Source organism: Rhinatrema bivittatum, chromosome 2, assembly GCF_901001135.1.
Source record: "Rhinatrema bivittatum chromosome 2, aRhiBiv1.1, whole genome shotgun sequence".
NCBI lineage: Eukaryota > Metazoa > Chordata > Amphibia > Gymnophiona > Rhinatrematidae > Rhinatrema > Rhinatrema bivittatum.
This window is the reverse complement of record NC_042616.1, coordinates 319344583-319360841: the sequence shown is the minus strand read 5'-3', so window position 1 is coordinate 319360841 and position 16259 is coordinate 319344583. Positions and strand designations below refer to the sequence as shown.

General features: G+C 41.1%; 1 long non-coding RNA gene across 3 annotated transcripts in view; it reads right to left on the bottom strand.

Annotated features, from left to right (window-relative positions):
* Window positions 1-9952: 9952 nt before the first annotated feature.
* Window positions 9953-16259, bottom strand: part of LOC115086126 — a 68531-nt gene continuing 62224 nt past the window's right edge. For all 3 annotated transcript variants that reach the window (XR_003855092.1, XR_003855090.1, XR_003855091.1), the window contains exons 2-3: window positions 10587-10688; window positions 9953-10307 (exon numbers count right to left, since the gene is read on the bottom strand). This is a non-coding gene — a long non-coding RNA (uncharacterized LOC115086126). The remainder of the gene's footprint in view (window positions 10308-10586; window positions 10689-16259) is intronic.

Below are 16259 nucleotides of genomic sequence, written 5' to 3'. Positions count from 1 at the left end.
GAATCGATAAGAAAGCATGGATTATCAATTTTTAATAATTAAAAAAAAAAATGACCAACTACTTAAATTCAGCTTTAAAAAATAAGTAGCCAATGGAAATCATAAAGGATTGCCGAGATGTGATCTTTAAATGAAACTCCAGACAATACATGCACCGTGGCATGTTGTACTAGCTGTAATGCTCTAAGATGTTTCTTTGCTAGCCCATAATAAAGACTATTGCAATAGTCAAGTTGTCCAAATAATAAAGCATGTAATACTGATGTAAACAAAATGGGTGTTAGCATAAATTTTAATGGTCTAAATATTTTTAACCTATGAAATGCCTCTTTTTAACAAATGCCAAATCTGTGGAACAAAAGATAAATTTGAATCAATTACACTCAGCAACAAGGCACAGTGGTATATAGTCAAAAGACAGAGTTTCAACATTTGGTATAGGAAAATCCCTAATGCAAAACATAATAAGGGCTAGATTTTAAAAGCCCTGCGCGCGTAAATCCTGCCGGATTTACGCGCGCAGGGCACTTGCACGCCGGCGTGCCTATTTTGCATAGGCCGCTGGCATGCGCAAAGCCCCGGGACGCGCGTAAGTCCCGGGGCTTCGCAAAAGGGGTGGGAGGGGCATGTCCGGGGGCGTGTCGGCAGTCTGGGGGGCATGTTCTGGGGTGTGTTCTGGGGGTCAAGGGAAGGTCCGGGGCGGTTCCGGGGGCGTGGCAATGGTTCGGGGGTGGGCCGGGAGGGCGGTCCCGAGTCCCCTGGCACTGCGGCCTGTGCCGGGAGATGCCGAGGGTGGCGCGCACAAGTTACACCTGCTTCAAGCAGGTGGAACTTGCACAACAAAAGGTAGGGGGGGATTTAGGTAGGGCTGAGGGGTGGGGTAGATAGGGGGAAGGGAGGGGAAGATGGGGGGATGTGGAGGGAACGGAGGCAGGCTGCGCGGCTCTGCGCACGCAGGCTGCCGATTTTGCACAGCCTTGCGCGCGCCAACCCCGGATTTTATAAGATCTACCTCTAAGAGTCTGATGATATTGACATAAACATTTGTTGACAGCATTCATACACTGAAAAAATAACAATGCTGGAAATTCATTATCAATACTCAAAACATAAAACTATATGTTAGGGGTATGCAGAAGTAAACATTTAGTTTCATTTTTCATTATGTTTTTGGATTCTTTTGTGCCCACAAATTTCATGTTTTTTTGATTAAAAAATAATGAAATAAACATTAAAAAAAACAGGGGAAAAAAAAAGAAACAGGATCTCCCAAGGCCTCCCATGCCTACCACCCATTCCTCCCACCTTGAAAAATGCTGGGGCCAGAATCCTTCACAGCTTCAACTTACCCAGTGTGTGTGTGTGTGTGTGTGGGGGGGGGGGGGATCATAAGATGAGGCCATAGCTCAGAACAAAGCCTCAGTCTTGAATAGGCCTAGGCCATGGTAGGACACTGTGACCTAGGTCTAGGCCCTACTCAAGACCCAACTTGCCTGGTCATGGGACTAGGCCAGGGCCCAAGCGCAGGCCCAATGCTGAAACCCGGCTAGGGCCAGGTCCCAATACTTGAGCATTGGCCTAGGCCAGAGCCCGGACCCTGGCCAGAGACCCAGCACCAATGCCTGGACCTTGGCGCATCCTTCCCAGTGGAGGGTGCCATTTTGCTGGATGGCAGTTCAATTAACTGTCATACATTAAAATGGTGCTTTCCACTTTGGAGGATACACCAGAGTTAATAGCTTTGACACATCCTGAGTGGATGGCATCATTTGAAGAGAGAAGAAAGAAGAAGCAAGTTGTCAAAAGAAGACCTTTGAGGTTTTCGAGACCTTTGAATCCTCGAAGGAGAAGGTACGTGGGGATTGGGATATTTCCCTACCTTGGCAAAATCTTTTAGGCCTGGGCCTTTGCTCTTGTCTCAGCTGAGGCCCTGGTATCAGGGCCGGGCTTAGGCTGAGATCCTGGCACCATGCTTGAGTGTAGGCCATGGTCCCTGCATCAGACTGTGGCCTATGTCTAGGCATGCCCCAGCTATGGGCCTGGTCTCAGGCTGAGGTGCTGGCATCATGCTTGGGAGTAGGCCGCAGCACCTGCCTTGGGTCTTGGCCTATTCCCTAGGTAAGCCACTGGTCGTGGGCCTAGGTCTAGGCCCACCGGATAATTTTATTTTATTTTTTTATAAATTTCAAAATGAAACAAGATTACGGCTAAATTTTGTTGGCATTTAAATTGTTTCATTTTGAAAATGATCCAGAATGAAATAGGAAATTGTATCTAATTTCATCTCATTTCCTATTTCATTTCTCCTGAATGCCCATTCCTACTGTATGTTCTCTGCATAAAATATCTAACATTCAAACTCCTAAGCATATAACTAAAAGGTAATGCATACAAGTTGAAAAAAATGGGGGAAAGTACTAATCTTGAGAGACTTCTCCCCTAATAAAAAAAAAAAACAGATGAAGCTCAGCATCATTCAGCTCCACATATACCAGTGAAGGTTGTTTTTAGAATTTTCCTGCCCCTATTTGTTGATGCTATTACTCTTCCCTGCACCCTGCCAATCCTATAGGGTCAGACAACAGGTAGTAGAAATTCTAAGGCACAGAAACAGATAGTTTCTTGCAGCAGCTTAATAGTAGATTCTGTGACAAAAAATTGAAAATTCAGAAGCACCTTGATGAATATTGCCATATTTTATTATGCATTATAAAAATAAAGTATTTTTTAAACTTTGTTTATATAGTTTATTTTATTTGTATTGGGTGAGAAAAGGGTTCTGAAAAGGGTTCTTAAGTATCAAATGGAGAGATTTAGGAGGTGGTGAGAGGAGAAGGAGATGGTAAGATGACCAGGGTTGGTGACAGGAAGGGAGGAAAACCAGGAGAGGGGTGAGGATAAGGTTAGAGAATTGGAGATGATGGCAGAAGAGTGAGAAGGGAAGAGGACTGGGAATGAGGGGAGGAGAGAGAGAGAGAGGACCAGAGATGAAGAGGATGGGAGGTGAGGAAGGGGGAATCAGGAATCTGGGATGGTAGAATAGAAGAAAGGTTCAGGGATAGAGGAAGAGCAAGAAGGAATAAGAGAGGTTAGGGACAGGGGTATGGGTCCCAGGATCTGGGGAGAAGAGTAGCGGTAAGAAACAAGGGAGTAGAATCAGAGATCAAGAGGAAGTGGATTGAATTACAGAGAAGAAGTTGGGTGCACCATGCTCTAGTTCTGCTCCCTCCTTATATATCCTCTCTCACCTCCCACCCACCAAGTCCTTCTCTCTCACACACACAAACATTGCCTCCCTCCCTCATTCCAATATCTCTCACACACAGATATATACCCTGCCTCAGCTGATCCCTCTCATTTCCCAGTTTCTGTCCTCACCCACCCAATGGTTCCCCATTTCACTCCACCTAAACTCACCAACATGATCCCTTTATGATCTATCTGCCTACAATTCACATCTTCCCCTCCTATTTCTGAATGACAGGAGGGAATAGGCTAGGTTAGGAAACAGAGGACATGCTATGTCTGCTCCAGGATCTCTCCCTACCCTCCTGTTCTCTGCATGTTGCTTGGGAGGGGAGTGGCTGGGTCAGGAAGCAGAGGATTGTTCTTTGCTAAGGGAGATTCAGCACTGCTGGAAGGCAACAAATCTTTAGCTAGCCTGCTGCCCTCAGATTTTTCACACCCTGGGCTCAGACCAGTGTGCCTATTGACAAATTCAGGCCTGGCACCAGCAGCTACTGGGGAAGGAATGAATGTCAAATGTCCTTGTACCTGAAGTAATGGAAGATGTAATATCAAATCTGGACATGGTTAAGGACAGAACAAGTAAGATTAATCACATAAGGGTACATTTTAAAAGACAGCGCGTGCTCCTGCTTTTGTTTGTGCATCAGGCGCGAAGAACAGTACGCTGGATTTTATAAGATACGCGCGTAGCCGCGCGTATCTTATAAAATCCAGGGTCGGCACGCGCAAGGGGGTGCACATTTGTGCAACTTGTGCACGCCGAGCCCTGCACGCGCTGCCCGTTCCCTCCGAGGCCGCTCCAATTTCGGAGTGGCCTCGGAGGGAACTTTCCTTCCACCCCCTCACACCTTCCCCTCCCTTCCCCTTCCTTCCCCTACCTAACCCACCCTCCCGGCCCTATCTAGACCCCCCACACACACCTTTATCTGAAAAGTTACTACTGCCTCCGGGCAGTAGTAACTTACGTGCACCAGCGTGGCAGGCCCCGACACAGGCCGCTGTGTCGGGGCACTCGGCCATGCCCCCGGACCACCCACATGCCCCCAAACACGCTCCCAACCGCCCCTTTTTGCAAGCCCCGGGACTTACGCACATCCTGGGGCTTGTGCGCGCCGCCGAGCCTATGCAAAATAGGCTCGGCATGCGCAGCGGGGTTTTAAAAGGGTTATATGGGTACCTTATGCGCGTAACCCTTTTAAAATCCAGCCCATATTGTATATTCTTTCCTTTTCATCTCTTTGGAATGGGGAATCCCTCAGTTCAGTTGGCTAGGCAGCCTACCCATATCTGCAAGTTAATGGTCTTGTGGGTATTTGCATAGCCCCACAGTATGTCAAAATTTTCATTGGATGACCTAGAACAATGTTTCTTCTATCCTCGGAACACCCCTCCCCTACTGTGCCTGAAATATATTGTAGGGCTGTTCGTTAACAATTTTTTGTTCCGTTTATTTTTTTCTTTTTCATTTTAGGTTATTTTGTTTATTCAAAATGAAAGAAATAACAAGATAAAAAAACAGACAAAAACACAAAATGAAATTATGAAATCGTATAAAGTCTCAGGCTCTATCCACTTCCCCTGCCACCAAAAATGTTAAAAGATTCTCCCAGGCTCTCTCCCCATCTCTCCCACTCTTCTGAACCTCTGCCCTAGTATCTTACCCTATCAATGAAAACAGCACTGGGTAAGAGCAATCCTCAGTTGTGCAGTAGTACAAACTAGCACTGACTGCCCCAATAGCACTCACATGCCTTAACGTTGAATGAGTATGTTGAAAACGTGCTTCACATCTGTGGGCGGAAATGTACTGATTTAACTAGTACTGAACTGTTTTGAGCTACAAGGTTTTCTGTAGGGATGTGCAAGACAAAAACATTGCTTTTCGTTCATTTTTTCATTTTGAGTTTTTTTTTGTTTTGTTTAACGTTTATTTTGGGTCAGTTTGTTTGCAAAACCAAAGTAAAGATGCTTCCCCAAAAATAGAATGAGGCCTCTTTCCCCTCCCTCCCCCCCCAAAAAAAAAGAAATACCTTGCTAGGTCAAGCCTAACCAGCAACTGATCTGAGTGAAGACCAGGCAGGGAAGCCTCAAGACCCTACAATCCCCTCCCTGCCCCCCTTCCTACCTGGCTGGGCTGAGCCAAGCCCAGCTGGGGCATCACTGGTGTCTGATCCTTCCCAACTTCCCGAGAAATGTGCCAGGGCCAGGGGTCACCCTGGCTCCCACTTACCCCTTCTGTGAGTGTTTCAGGCTCAAGAAATGGGCCCCCAGTAGCTCCTGCCCACTTCAATTTTTTTTACAAACGGCACCAGACTACTTGTGTTTTGGTTTTTTTTTTCTTTTTGAAAATTAGCATTCAAGTACTTTGCCCCTGCAATGTGTGTGGGTGGTGGAGGGGAAGGTTATATAATGTACATGCATTTGGAAATCAAATGTTTATGTGCTCATGTTTTCCTCCCCTTATTGGAACAAACCCACAGGAATGCCTCTTCTTCCGATGGCTAAAATTACACACATTTACACAAAATTACACACCTTTGCATGCTTTTAACTTTTAAGTCCATTTACGTGAGTAAATCGTTATTTATTAATGTAAAGAACTTTGAAAATTGCCATCTATTCCCATCATACTCTCTTTTTTTATTTTAGAACAATATTATGAGTCGCCGAATCCATTGCCAGTCTGAATCTGGGTTAGTTTCGTTACACAATTTTCCACGGTATCCTTAATTGCAATGTTATATTTTCTTTGATTTCCTTCAGGTTTTGCTGTCAAGAATCCCCATACAGAAGCCCTCCAAAAAGCTGCCTTTGACTCTGCAGAGGATTTCCTTGACAGACTTGACTGATAGTGTCATTCTTAAAATCTAAAGGTCTTGGCAACTAGTAATTGATAGTTTTGATTTAAAGTAATCCATAAAAACATAAGGCAATTATATCTTCCGGTACTGTTCTCATTAATATTAAACAAACCAAAAAAAAAAAAAAAAGAAATTCACTTACTGAATGGAGAATTCTAATTAATCATTGTAAGTTTCCTCATCCTCCCCCACTTAAACCTCCCCAACCAAACAAAGCTACTTCGAACAACAGAAGATCCTTATTTGTAATGCTTTGATGACATTTTGTCCTTACTGCCTCTGGATGGATTTATGTAGTTGAATTGCTGTGCTTGTACAGTATAACTCAGAGCTGTCAGCCAATGTTGTTGCTCACTGAAATGTTCAGAAATGCAATTTATCAGTCACAGTTGTGAACCAACATCAGCATCTATTGTCCACTGATCCAACAAACTGCTGATGGTTTATTTATTTTGTTCTTCTGCCTTTGTTTTAATTAAACTGCCAGCCCAGTACATTCAATTGTGCGTTAGAAACAACTTCAACAACCCATAACAGGAGACTGCAAGCAGTTGAAAATTGCAGGACAGATGAGCATAAATCTGAACTTTACTTTTGGTACTGAAACATTTCATTTCATTTAATACCAAACTTACAGAGCAGATCAAGGTGGTTTACAACAAATACAGCATAAAATACATAAAAAACATTTAAATATCCCATACCCAACACACCCCCTCTGAACATCAAATAAAATCAATTCTGTCCTATCCTCTAGTGAGGAACTGACACTTTATTAAATTTGGAAGATGCTGTTACTGTGTGTCAGGGTTCTTTAAAATTATATATATATATATATATATATATATATATATATATATATATATATATATATATATATATATATATATATATATATATGGCCAATCTGTATGTAAAATGTTTTCTACTTGTTATTCTTTTGTAATTTAAAAAAAATAATACTCAGGAGAAAATGATCATATGAATACAGTAGTTGGGACTTGACTATATCCTGAAGGTTTCCTCTGTATACCTCTCTGTCTGTGTCAGCTCTTCCAGGTCTGCCACTCTAGCCTCCAGAGATTGGAGTCATTCTCTAACAACCAGGAGCTTTACGCAGTGGGCGCTCACATACAATTTCTTATCAAATGGAAGATGTCAATCATATGGTACTTGGTGCAAAAGACTGGAAGGCCTCTATCTCACTGCTAGTCTGCTGTGCACATCTTAATATTGAGAGTTCTTTCTTAATATTGGTTGCTAAGAGAGTAGGGCTGTGTAAGTCAGAGTCCTTTAAATTTATATGGTGAAATTAATGTTAATTTGGTAACTACCTGCAAGGGGACAATTATTCTAATTGATAAAGGCTAAGTCACATCCTTGCATTAGATAAATCCCAGACTGATTATAAAATGAACTTATGGGTGGGTGGGAGGGAAAGAAAGACACTAAAAGAAATTACATACCTTTTCTAATATTTTTAATGAAGACAGACACACAAACTAAAAGAAATTACTTATCTTTTTTTTTTTTTTTTTTAAATCAAGGTACAAACATAAACTAAAAGAAATTACTACCTTTCCTAGCATTTAATCAAGGAATACATACTAAAAATTAATTTACCCCCAATTTCACCTCTTCACAAAATGTTAAGTTCCAATGTAACTTAGCAATCAATTCTTACCAATCCTCTTTAGCCACCAGAAGTATCTTTTTTCTCCTCAGGTTAAAGTTATCTGGGACCACGTTCCTGATAAACTTTATCTTTGCTCTTGGCTATGTCACATATAGACACAAATTTCTCCTTTTTGTTTAATCAAACTAAACTTAATCTTTTTTCTGGTGAAACCTACTAGAAACTGCTGTCACACCTTCCAGAACTATAATAAAAGGCTTATAACAATTCATGAAAAGTCTGTGAATAGAATTAAGTTTTTAACCACTTACAGAACTTCATTAGAGAATTTTCAGCTTTAAGGTTGTCCAGTAAGGAGCTCCATAATACGTGACCAGCCGCACAAAATAAGCGCTCCCTTGATTCACTTAATTTCACCTGTCTCATCGATGGAAAATATAATAAGCTTTGGGAAGATGAGCTCAATACACATAGAGGTTGGTAAATTTTTATCACCAAATTAAAACATCTTAATGCCAAACCATTCAGAGCCTTAAATACAAGCATTAGTACTTACTTGAAACTTTGTCCTACAGGCTTTCAGAAGTCAGAAGTATAGAGGATCAGGGTGATATGGTCATAAGCATGTGCACCTGAGACCAACCAAACAGCTGCATTTTGCATCGGTTACAATGCTCTAAGCCTAGATTTACGTAGATTAGGGTAAAAAGAATTACAATAATCCAAACAAGATATAACTAGGGTATATGCAATACAGGGTTCAAATCATCATTCAAATCGCTAGCTATAGATATTAACTTGAAGCCGTAAATAAACTGCTGAATTTATCTGAATCCCTAAATTCAGGGCTTGATATGAAATTAGGATCTGAAAAACATCAAAAGACAAATGGAATGGCAAATTGGTTAAATCATTCCATAAAAGCAGCATAATCTATTCTGTGACATCCACCCACCCACTAGTAGAAGTTAAATAATGAGAATCAATTGATAATGCATCAGCCTCAGTAATGGAAAAAGGCAGGTAAAACTAATTGTCATCAGCATATAGTTTGTACCGAATACCTAGCTTAGCCAGCAGCTGACATAGTGGGAACATATATATATATATATATATATATATATATATATCTGTCAGGGTAAGCAGCACCAACACACTCTGCCCTGCTTCCTTTGAGCTCTGGGTGGTCAGAAATGATTCAGGCCACAACCAGCTCTACTCTTCTTCTGCAGGGAAGCCAGAACTGATTTTCACTGCTGGCTCTGCAAATCCTTCCAGAGGACTGGAAGAAAGGTGGCAGAAAGCCATTCTGGGTTGTTCTGCCAGAAATAAAGCCCTGGGTGACACAAAAAGAAGTTGAACTAGTACTGGTTTGAAACTTGTTACTTTATGACTGGCACTGCTATTCATAAGTTTCAAACTTGTGCCAATCCAACCTCTTTTGTATTTGTTCTTTGCTCTACAGAGTCTGCTTGTTCTCCATAAAAAAAGAAGGGAAGGGGCCAGTTTAGGGAGCAGAATAGCTTTTCTCGGCTTTGTTCCATGCTAAACACCTTTCACCCTCTGCTCTACAGGCTACCTGAAGGGGAGGAGCTGGAACAGAACACCCCTGCTGCTCTGCCTCTTGTCTGAAAAGAATAGATGGAACTGTATTCTAGACCGTTCCCTCACAAATTAAGCCCTGGATACATATATATATATATATATATATATATATATATATATATATACATATACACACACAAGCCGTTGAGCCCGTTAAAACGGGCGAGATGTTTGATTGGCGAAGAACCAGCCCTGTTGCACCGGCTTCCTGCATTGTCTCTGCCACAGCATCGTTGCTCCTTTGGTGAGTCCTCCTTCTCCCCCCCCAGCATGGAGGCCATAATCTGTTGTAACTGGTTTGATTTGGCCGAGCTGTCCGGCATACCCGACACATTAATTCATCAATACAGATATGTGAGCTCTCTCGGCTGCGCATGCGCGGCACGTCGGTCAGAGCCACTCTCTACTGCACATTTGCGGCACATTGATCAGAGCCCATTTATCTACATTGAAAATATGTGTGTGTGTGTGTGTATATCTATATATAGTTTAATCAACACAAGACAGATCACTTCTTACTTGCACAAGATCCTCCCCAAATTTCAATATACAATCACATATGAAGATACATAAAAATTATTTTTATTCTCTTTTTTTATTTCTTCATAATACTTCACAAACACATTTAAAATCGCCACCACAAATTGGCCCTGCAAGAACTTTCTAAAACTCAACACACGCACGTGTTTAGAAAAAAATCGCCACTTCCTCAAATATTATTTCTCAAAACGTTTTTCCAATAGTAAGAATGTACCCATCACACCCCAAAAATCTCCCAAATGTCCATATTTTTTCAGCTGTATAATAGAGCTTCAAAGAATAGTCACTCCCACTCGTTTTCATAAATGTTTGTCCTCACGCAGCTGTCTAGCAGATCTTCACAGGCTGACAAATGGAGGCCTCAATGTTTCACCAGCCTACTGGCTTCATCAGGGGGAGTTAAACATTTTTGACATCTTTGAAAAAATAAACAAATTATACAACATAAGTTATTTTGTACATACACCCTCATAATCCCCACTTATTCTAGTCAAGACAGTGCAGCCTACTTACATCAGATATCACTTCCTTACGGGTAGGTGTTACTCATTGTCACAATCTCAAGTTTCTGAATTCTCTCCTTTTCATATTCACATTCTAAATTCTAGTTCACTGTCTCAAAAGAATTAAGAAACTTATCAAATCAACCCCTCAAAACATTAAAAGAGAAAGAAAGCCCATCACACAGAGCTTACCAATTCTTATTTCTCAAAAAACGCCTTCACAAAATTGTGGCGCCATTTCAGGCTGCTTCAATACGTCAACGGCCAATTTGTGGTGGTGATTTTAAATATGTGCTTGTGAAGTAAAGAAGAAATAAAAAAGAGAATAAAAATAATTTGTATGTATCCTCATATGTGACTGTATATATGTATAATCCATGGAATTTACTCATATACGTGCACTTTATGTGCATAAATGGCTTTCGGAAATTGCTCTGATAGTAGTTATTTTTATGTGAGATCCTCCTTTGAAAATTCACCTGTATTGTTGCAATTTTCAAAAGCCATTTACCCAAATTAAGTACATTTAACCCAGGTAAAACCTATTAATAATTCAATAGCATATATTGTAGCATTTTTCAAAAGCCCACTTACACAAGTAAAGTGCATTGACACATTTAAAACCCAGTTTAAAACGTTGTAAATACTTTTAAAACCAGGCCCAACATCTGTAATGTCCAATTTTTTTCAAGTGGTCTAGTAACAATTCATGGTTCAGCATATTCAATTTAGAAGACACATCAAATAAAATCAATAAACAACTGTAATCATGGTCAAAACTGTGGCAGAACACATTAAAACTTGATAAAAGAAGATTCTCTATATTATGGGCTTTAGAAAAGCCAAATTAGAAATCATCAAGCAGACTCTGTTCATCAATAAAATTATGCAATTGTTTTAAAACAAATGTTTCAATAACTTTAGCTACAAATGGCAAAGTGGAAATTGGTCCATAATTACTAAGATCTCCAGAATTATTTTTCTTAAGCATGGGTCGTACAGCTGCAACTTTAAAGGAAGGTGGCTCTTTCCCTTCAGAGAGGCATTCAATAACTTAGAAATGTAATAACAAAGATCATTATTAAACAATACATTTGAGTACACACTCATAGAGGAATAAATATCATTCAAATTAATAATAATTTGAAAAATCTTATTGTCAGAAACCAAATCAAAACCTTCTCAGAGCCATTCCTCAGGGTAGAAGTCATCATAATTAATAAGAACATTAGAGAAATTTGCTACCAAAGCTACAATCTTATGATTGACACCGTAAATCATAATATCCTCATCAACACCCTCATTAGTATAGGAATCTCAGGTACTGCTCTTTCTTGGATTAAGTCCTTCCTCCAAAACCGTACCTACACAGTCCTCACTGACAACTTTACATCCCCCCCTGTCAATCTCGACTGTGGCGTTCCTCAAGGTTCCTCCCTTTCCTCCACCTTATTTAACATTTACATGCTCCCCCTTACAAACCTCCTCTCCAACCTTGGTATTACACACTTCATCTACGCGGATGATGTGCAAATCCTCATCCCCTTCACAAACTCTGTACTCATCGCAATCCAAAAATGGAACACTATTCTCACCTCCATAAACCAGCTCCTCACTGACATGCACCTAGCCCTCAACCCACAAAAAACCGAACTCCTCCTCATCTCCTCTAAACATGCATCCATACCCATTCCCTCCACTCTCCATTCCCCCAATTTGCTTTCTAACACAAGAAACCTTGGTATCATACTTGATAACCAACTTACCTTCAAACCATACATCAAATCCATCCTTAGCAGTTGCTATTTCAAACTTCAAACCCTCAAAAAACTCAAACCCCTTCTCTACTTCTCTGACTTCCGTACTGTACTCCAATCCTTAATTTTCTCTAAAATTGACTACTGTAACTCTCTCCTTCTTGGACTCCCTGCCACCCACATCAAACCTCTCCAACTCCTTCAAAACGCTACCGCTCGTATCCTCACTAATGTAAAAAAAAAAGACCACATTACCCCCACCCTCATTGATCTCCACTGGCTTCCCATTCACTCACGAATTATTTACAAGACGCTTACCCTCATCCACAAAAGCATCACCAACGAGCATTACAACTGGCTAAACCCACCTTTCCTTCCTCGTACCTCCACTAGACCTACCCGTTCATCACTCCAAGCAACCCTTATTCCTCCTCCCATAAAATCCACAAGACTTATTTCCACCACCAATAGAGCCCTTTCCCTTGCAGGCCCCTCCCTTTGGAATTCAATGCCTCTTCACCTACGCACAGAAACCTCCACCCCCACTTTCAAAAAGAATCTCAAAACCTGGCTCTTCCTCCAAGCATACCCCCATTCCTTTTCACCACCTACTAACACTCTCACCCAACCCTCATCTCTCACCAATACCCCCCTAAAATCCTTTAATCCCCTCCAGGATCCACACCCTACACTTAACCCCCTTTCCCTCTAAGAACTTCAAACACTTCATTCAACCCTTACTTTAAAATAATGTGTCTGTTTTATCTGCACTTATATAACTCCATATATAACCAGTGTACATACCATCTGCTCCTCAAATCCATGTATATATCTTATCCTTATGTATCTGTTCTCTCCCTCCCCCACCCCCCCTTGTTGTATCTATCCCTCCTTCCCCAAGTTATTTAGTTATCTGCTTTGTTACTGTGTTACATATTGTTCTTTGTAAAGGCCTCGCCTATATATTCCTTGTTATAAGTTACTTGTAAACCGGCACAATGTGCAAACGGTTGCCGGTATATAAAATAAAATAAATAAAAATAAAAAAAAATAAAAAAATAAAAAATGATGGAAAAGGTGTGCTGATTTTTCACAGTTATCAACAGAAACCTCAATAATTTTCATAGACTTCTGGTCAACCTGACCATGTGAAATAATTCTCAGGGTCGGCTTACGGATGCACTCATATGAGAAAAAATAATTTCCTCTGTGCATTCTCAATAGCAGACCTATATAAGGCTAACACTTGTAAGCATGTTTCTGAATTTCCGGGATATTTCATTTTTCACCAGACACATTCAGCTTTTCTTAGTTGGCGCTTAATCATCCTAAGCTCTCTATTGTACCAAGGAGCATTATTTCATCTTCAGGAGGCAATACATTTAATGGGATCAAGGACCCGAAGTGCTTGTGCACCATAGATTGCCAGCCAGGCAGTAACATTCATCAAACTAACATTATTTAAAATGCTTTTGAATATGATCTCTACATGTTTTCTGTTCATAACTCATGTTTTATGCATGCCAAGTATGTCTTTGTGCACACATTTTTGGGTTAGCATGCTTTTTTTTTTTTTAAATTCATGATGCATTTATAGCTTACTGCATGAACAACGAAGATGTATGCTGACGTTTAGCACACAATTCTATTCATGTCTTATTACACTGGATCCGATAGGGTCATTTTCAAAGGAAAATACAAATGCAACCCCCTATAAAGTGAATTTTAAAAGCCCGATGTATGCCAAAACTGGAAGATAGGTGAATATGCCAGGTTAGTGCATGCTGAGCGGATTTCAAAAGCTGCCCAAGTACGTGTGTGGCTTCTGCTGCACACACAAATGAAAAGTTCCAAAAAAGAGGCAGGGCGTGGGCATGGTCTGGGTGGGGCATGGGCGTTCATGGATTTCAATTTCAAATTAGCTCGCAAATAATTACGTGCACACGCGTTCACCGGGGTCCTCTACTGCATAACTTTACTTCAGAGGAAGTGGTGAAGACCAGAACTGTGAAAGACTTCAAAGGGGCGTGGGATAAACACTGTGGATCCATAAAGTCAAGAGGCCGCCAATGAAGAGTGGGTGACTCACCAGAATGATGGCTATTGACACAATACCCTTATTCAATAAACATACACATGGTTACTGTGACTCCTACATCGCTCTAAGCTTCAACAGCAAGAGGTAATGGAAAAAAGGATTTGCACTCACAAAGAGGGGAGTAGCTGGCTTGTTACGGCGGTTACTACCCCAAACCAAATATGCCTGATACTTCACTTTCAATGCATATACAGCATAGCTCTCTGCTTCAATGACAGGGGAGAAGAATAACTGATACTTCACACATCCAGCAGAGCTCTCTGCTACAACGGCAAGGGAGAAGAAAAAGGGTTCACACTCAAAAAGCGGGGAGTAGCTGGCTTGTTATGGCTGTTACTACCCCAAACCAAATATGCCTGATACTTCACTTTCAATGCATATACAGCATAGCTCTCTGCTTCAATGACAGGGGAGAAGAATAACTGATACTTCACAGTTCCAGCAGAGCTCTCTGCTACAACGGCAAGGGAGAAGAAAAAGGGTTCACACTCAAAAAGCGGGGAGTAGCTGGCTTGTTACGGCGGTTACTACCCCAAACCAAATGTGCCTGATACTTCACTTTCCATGCATATCCAGCATGGTTCTCTGCTTCATCGGCATGGGAGAAAGACTGATACATCACGCATTTCCAGCATAGCTCTCTGCTTCAACAGCAGGGGAAAAAAAAAACCAAAAACAAAAAACTGATGCTTCACGCATATCCTGCATAGCTTCAACGACAGGGGTGAAGAAAAAAAGGATTCGCAATCACAAAGCGAGGAGTAGCTGGCTTGTTACGGCGGTTACTACCCCAAACCAAATGTGCCTGATACTTCACTTTCAATGCATATCCAGCATGGCTCTCTGCTTCAACGGAAGGGGAGAAGAAAAAAAACCAACAAGGGCTGTACAACATAGTCTAGGTAAAACAAATAAGCATGGGTGTAGCTTGCTTATCGCGGCGGTTACTGCCCCTACTACCCCTAACTAATCAAGCTAGTTATTTCACTTGGATGCAGCTCCATCACTGCTCTCTACATTAATGGTGGGGGTGGAAGGGGAATAGAACCAAGAGCTAAGAGAAACAGATAAGAATGAGAGAAAAAATGTGTGAGGCTTGCTGGGCAGACTGGATGGGCCATTCGGTCTTCTTCTGCCGTCATTTCTATGTTTCTATGTTTCTATGTTTCTATGTTTCTAGTATGGAGGATAAAAAGATCGGCGGGGTTTTAAATGGCAGGGCTAACAAGGGAGAAGGAAGGCTAGTAAACCAGCGGGGTTGAGAAATCCTATCCCTTACCTGGGGGATATGGGAACAAATTGGGATAACTGGTAATGGCATCGGCATGCATGTCTATTAAAATCCCCCGGCTTACACAGTAGAAGCAGCATTTGCATGCAAAGGCATGCGTCCACTTAAAATTGTGCGCACACGTGCGTGCAGTCAGGCTATTTTATAACATGCGTGCCTATACGCGCATGTTATAAAATGGCCAGTCCCTAGGTGCAGGCTGACAAACGTCCATTCATGTGCACTTGTGCACCTGTTTAAAAGTTACTGTCCCTGCTAACAATTTTTAAACGCCCAAATACCCATGTTAAGTGCACTTAAGGTGGGTAAAACCTATTGTCCATTGAATAGCATATAATGTTAACTGTTACAATTCATGCTATTGAATTTATTTGTCAATACGTTTTACCTGAATTAAATGCATTTAACATGGGTAAATGGTTGTTTGAAAATTATTATAATAGAACATTACTTTTTACAGTTTCCTTTGAAAATGACCCCGTATGTGTCAGAGCCTGTAGAGAAGTCTAGCCATACCAAGAGAACCATAGTTCCACTGAAGTCACCTAAGTAGTTCATTCTCATTAGGGATGTGAATCGTTTTAGGACGATTAAAATTATCGTCCGATAATTTTAATATCGTCTTAAACCGTTATGGAACACAATACAATACAGATTCTAACGATTTATCGTTATAAATCGTTAGAATCGTGAGCCGGCACACTAAAACCCCCTAAAAC